This window comes from Eretmochelys imbricata, chromosome 10 (assembly GCF_965152235.1).
Source record: "Eretmochelys imbricata isolate rEreImb1 chromosome 10, rEreImb1.hap1, whole genome shotgun sequence".
Classification (NCBI taxonomy): Eukaryota; Metazoa; Chordata; order Testudines; family Cheloniidae; genus Eretmochelys; species Eretmochelys imbricata.
Genome location: NC_135581.1, coordinates 30,382,804 through 30,388,872, shown reverse-complemented (window position 1 = coordinate 30,388,872; position 6,069 = coordinate 30,382,804).

The window sequence follows — 6,069 nt, the reverse complement described above, 5'->3', positions numbered from 1 at the left end:
GCAAACACCTCCGCACAATACATCCGGCTTAAACATCTACATGAACACACTCGTCATGTCAAGTGTCACAATGCCGCAACTCCCCTGATGGCTTACTGTGTCCACGAGATCCCGCTCCCTTACATGGCTTCACACCATTTGTAAATCTCAACACGTTCAGGCTGTTAGCCACTTGACATGTCTTTCACACCCCGAGGCACATGGAGACACATGTCAAAGACTATCCTATTAGCAGGGTGTTAACACATGTCAAAGGCTTGTCTCTGCCCCTTTATTTCATGAGAATATCTACTAAAAATGCCCTTCAGAGTTTGCATAAATGAGGCATCAGGACAAAGCCCTGCTGAGATGCACTGCTGGGCTCTAGAAGGTACATTGAAATGTAACCTTAAGAGTTTGGGACGGGGGCAAGACAGCAATATGATGAGGGTGACAAAAGTGCCAGAGAAAGAGCATTTGTTCTATTGCTTGTTTTATATTGTACAGAGATTCTTCTACCATTTTCAAGAGATGGGAGCAGAGGGGACCTGCCTCCCTCCCTCCCCCACGGTCTGAAGCCCCCTGTGATGTAAGGCCCAAATTCAGTTGTCTATCCCTACTGAGAAAGGCACTGCTGTGCTTAAGTGGTTTGCTCTACAGGGATGGATTTAAGTCAGTTCTTAAATATTTGGGTCTAGGAAAGTTCAGATTGGGAGTAGAGGGGGATATCATATTCATGGCACACACAGAGACGTTAGATAATAAAACATAAAACACCCTTGGTGGACGGTGACAATTTAACGCTGCTCTATTTCTTAGAATTCACCAGAACCCCAAAAACAGAGTGAGACAAAACAGGCTGCTCCTTAAAAATGGAGTGACACAATTCACTCCACCTTCTTTTAATCTAGGTGGTCTGCAGACTGCCTCCTATCATACACTTCAGTACAGAGCCCCCTGGCTGCAAGCAGGACCAGGAAAAAACCCCCTGCATTTTAAGTAGTTTTCAATATACCACAGGGGAGGGGACTGACAAATCTGCTGTATTCTCAGTTTTGTTCCTGGGCCTGGATTCAAGCTATGTGACTCAAAGATCTCTCTAGATGAGTGGAACTAGAACTCGTAATCCAAACAGCCTCAGCCTTTCAGGTAGTTCTGATTTGATTTCAGAGAATTCTGCTGGAGCAACCAAGACACAAAAACATTCATAACTCAGAATAGGGAGTGAAAGGGAAGAAATATCCAAACTCACTCCTAGTTTGTTCACATTTATACGCACTGGGCCCTATTGTGGGGGGTAAGTGAGAACAGAATTTGGCCAACTGATTAGAAAAATATATCATCAAAATCTCCAGATTATAAGCAATATGTTGAATCCTTATTGATTTGCATATGGTGCAGTAATATAAGCCAGGTCACGCTATATAATGCAAGAAGAAACTGGCATACAGAGTATAGCTAAGGAGTAATAATTAGGATTTCTGACTTATATCATAATACAGGATAACAAATGTATAAACATTTTATATTCAATGGTTCTTAATCAGGTTTATCAGATTCCTTTCCTGTTGAGGGCAGCAAAATAGACCAACATAAAAAAGACTCCAAATTCAGTTCAGTTTGTTACAATCTGCAAAATGGTTCTTTCTATAAAGCCACCAGATGTGCTCTAAATCAGGCCATTTTCAAACAAAAAATATTTGCATTATAGGCCTGTGGCAATTCCCATGTTTGCATGTGTCTGATGCAAAGAGTAAATGACACTGAAATGTGCTGACATGAAATCAGCCAATCCAAACTGGCGACAGCGCTCCCATTCAATGCCATGAAAAGCTGTTCGCCAGTTGCGTGCAACAGAGACCTGTGGCTACACAGGGAAGGAGTAAAGTCCTGGGGTGCAATTTTCAAAGCTGAAGAAGGGACTTGGGGCCAAATTTTCAAAGGTAGTTAGGCTCCTAAATACCTTTGAAAATCTGCCCCGAGGATACTCAGTTCTCACTGATTTTAATTCAGTGCATGGGAACTGTCTACCAAATTAAAGGGTTAATTACAGCCAAAGGATGATGATGTGGTTGAGGCACTGGACTGGACACAGGAGACCTGGGTTCAGTTCTGGGCACTGTCACAAATTTTGGGACTGATTTTCAAAGACATAAATGGGAGCTAGGATGACCGTCCAGAGCAAGGGTGGGCAAACTTTTGGCCCAAGGGCCACATCGGGGTTGCACAACTGTATGGAGGGCTGGGCAGGGAAGCTGTGCCTCCCCAAACAGACAGGCCCCCGCCCCCTATCCACCCCCTCCCACTTCCCACCCCCCTCAGAACCCACGACCCATCCAACCCCCCCTGCTCCTTGACCCCTGACTGCCCCCTCTCGGGACCTCCCATCCCCTGACAGGACCCCACCCACTATCCAACGCCCCCCACTCCCTGTCCCCTGATTGCCACGACCCCTATCCACACCCCCACCCCCTGACAGGCCCCCCAGGACTCCCACGCCCTATTGAACCCCCCCCCGGCTACCTGTCCTCTGATCCTGCCCCCAGAACCTCCACCCCAACCGCCCCCCAGGACTCCCGCCATCTACACTCCCCCACTCCCTGTCCCCTGACTGCCACGAACTCTATCCACACCCCAGCCCCTAACCACCACCTGGGACCCCACCCCCTATCCAACCGCTCCCTGCTCCCTGTCCCCTGACTGCCCCTTGGGACCTCCTGCCCCTTATCCAACCCCCCGCTCTCTGCCCCCTTACCATGCTGGAGCCAGCCATGCTGCCACGCTGCCCAGCAGGAGCCGCTGGCCAGAGCGCTGCCCGACTGGAGGTGTGGCTGCAGGGGAGGGGAGAGAGCGGGGAAGGGGCTGGGGACTAGCCTCCCCAGCTGGGAGCTCAGGGGCTGGGCAGGATGGTCCCGCGGGCCAGATGTGGCCCGTGAGCCATAGTTTGCCCACCTTTGGTCCGGAGGGAGTCGGTGCCTTGGTGTCTTTGAAAATTCCCCTCTCTTATTACAGCAGAGTCCAGAGGACATAGTCAGGAACGAACACCCCACTGTGCTAGGGGCTTTACACACACAATGAAAAGACAAGTCCCTGATCCAGGGGGTCTTACCATTTGGAGGAACCTTGGCTAAATCATCTAGGGTGGGATATTCAAATCAGTCTAAGGGAGTTAGGTGCAAGTCCATTGACATGTACTGAGAGTTGGGTATCTAAGGGTACATCTACATGGCTGCTGGGAGCAGACTTCCCAGAGTGGGTGGTAGACGGACACGCGCTAGCTCAGCTCGAGCTAGTGTGCTAAAAATAGCAGTGTAGCTGCGGTGACACAGCTGGTGGCTGGGACTAGCCACCCAAGTGCAAACCCAAGGGGTCAGGCAGGTTTGTACATGGGTGGCTAGCCCAAGCTGCTACCCATATTATTGCAGCCACAGTGCTATGTTTAGTGTGCTAACTCGAGCAAAGCGAACCGACATACCTTTAGGTTCCTCAGAAAATTCCAGCCTCAGACTCTGCTGCTCAATTCCCCATCGGTCATAACTGGGATAAGACGCTTTCCTTGTCCCCACTCTTTGTTTGTTGTGTCTCTTTGGGGTATGGACTGTCTGTACAGCGCCTAGCACAATGGGGACCTGATCTCAGCTGGGGGCTGTGGTTGTCATCCTAATACAAATGGGGAACAATCAGAAGATTTACCCATGCTGAGCAAGTTTTACAAACAGCAGAAGGTAAAAATAAATAAGAAAAGAAAATAAAGCTCCAGGGAAAAATCTATCTGAGCTGACAAGCAGCCCTTTGGATGTGAATGCAAGCTCCAGCACCACTCATTACAGGGAAAACCAGACACAGACAGCACTGTTTGCCCAATAGATGAAGAGAATGACAGGCGGCTCAGGGGAGATGAAAGGAGCAGACGGGAAACTTTCGCTGCAGCCTATGGATGGTTGCAGGGGAGCGGGGTGTCAGGGAACAGCTCTACAGCTACCAGCTCATAAACAAAACTAGCATTAAACAAAACCCTCTGTAGGCAGGGCAGCACCTGGGCAGGCTGCTGTCTTAGACCAAAAGGGATTGGCACTGGGGCCACTGTTCAGCAGCCCAAACCAGGCCTGATCACAGTGAGGCATCTCCAAACACCAGGAGCAGCCATGCGTGACACTGTACAGCGATCAGGGAGATGCTTGGGCTGGGCTATTTGAGTGAGTGAAGGAGGGAGAGGGGGAGCCAGGCAGGGCTAGGGAGTGCTGGAACAAACGAATAGCTTACCAGGTGCCCAGGCCCATGGAGGAAGCCTGTCTCCTAATACCAGCCCAAAGGAGCAGCCAATGAAACAGAAAGGCAGCACATTCACAGCTGATACAAGGGAATACTGTTAACACAGTGCCTTACTAATCTACGGAACTCACTGCCACAAAACAGAACTCAGGCGAAGAGCTTAGCAGGATGTGAAATTGCATTATACATGTATATGGATAATGAGAATGCCGCACCCCCCGCCCCACCCCAGTTACCTTAGCTAGGGAAAAGGAGGCTATAGACTCTGCTGCTTTGCAGCATGAGCTACCTGATGAGGGGAAAGGAAGAAACATTCCCTATTCCGTAATTGTGCATTGCAGGGTTTTACCTCTTCCTCTGACGCAGCTGGTGCTGGCCACTGTCACGGACAGGCTGATCCAGTCTGGCAGCTCCTATGTTCCTCTGAGCCTGGGCCACGGGATAGTCCTGGCTTCACATCTTGCTGGGGAAGGGTGCGGTGGAAGCCTCTGAGATGCCATTCGTCTGCATCAGAAAGCAATGCTCCATGGGCAGCATCCCCAGCAACCCTAAAACAGCCTTTCTCTCAAAGGCTCCCCCCACCCGCAACTCGTGCCTGATGGAATGATGAGACAGTGTGGGGGACAATGTCAGATCTCACAGCTCCCCTTGTCGCAGAGTCCGCCTGCCCTCCCTCCCTAGCCAGGCGCTCCCCCCACCCCCTTCGGCACTGCCCCAGCCTTCACTCTCCAAACACAAGAGGAGGCTTGACATACCCAACTACCCTGTCTGTACTTCTAAAGAGCACCAGACTTTGCCTCCAATCTCAGCGATCTCACTTTGGGGAGGATCCTGGAGCCAGATGACAGAGGCCTTGCAAGCTGGGGATTGTTTTAAAGGGAGGGGGCTGCTGGCAGAGAGTGTGTTTGGGGCAGATCCCATCTGGAGTGTCATATGCTGTCAACATCTGGCAGCTGCAACAGGGACATCTGGGGCCAGCTTTGTAGAGGACCGGCTCTAGGCACCAGCAACGCAACCAGGTGCGTGGGGCTGCACTTTCCCAGGGGCGGCATTCCGGCCATCCTTTTTTTCCCCCTGGCCCCGCTCAGTCAACCAATGAGCCCCTGCGTGATGCAGGGCAGCGGGCTCAGTTGGGGATCCCGGCCTGGGGGCGGTCCCTTCCCTGGCCCCCCCACCTCCAGGGGAGCGGGGCAATGTGGCTCCTCTCCCCACCTGCCCCACCACACGTCTCACAAGCGGCGGAGGAGCCGGAGCTGAGTAGAGGGGAGCCCGGGATCAGGACAGGACCCACGGCTGGTAAGGGACCCGCTGCCCCGGGCAGCTCGGAACTGGGTGGGCGCCCCTGGTCCACCCCCCTCCCCGCAGCTGACCCGCCCCCCAGCCACTCTGTTGGTTACTGTCCCCTCTGCGGGGGTGAGGATGGGTCTGAGATCAGGCTGGGGGCCCACAGGTGAGAGCCTCCAGCAATTAAAGATTAACATTAAATTAAAGATTATGTCCCTGTGATGAAACCAGAATGAGCAACCCCACGCCCCCGACCCTCCCGGAGTCAGCCCCTGCTCAGCTCCTGAACTGGCTTTGCCTCCGGGAGAGAGAGATTCTGGTCTCAGTCCCCCAGGGGTAAATCCGGAGTGACTCCGCTGAAGTGAACGGGGTTCACCCAGGGTGGGGGGAGCCACCAGCCGAATCTGCCCCCCACTCCCCAGGATTGCGCTGGCAGCAGGGCGGAGGGGGGGCTGGATGCCCGTGTGCCCAGCGCAGCGCCAGCGGGCGGGACCCGCCTCGACGGGGCGCGCGGGCGGCCCCGGGCAGGCAGGA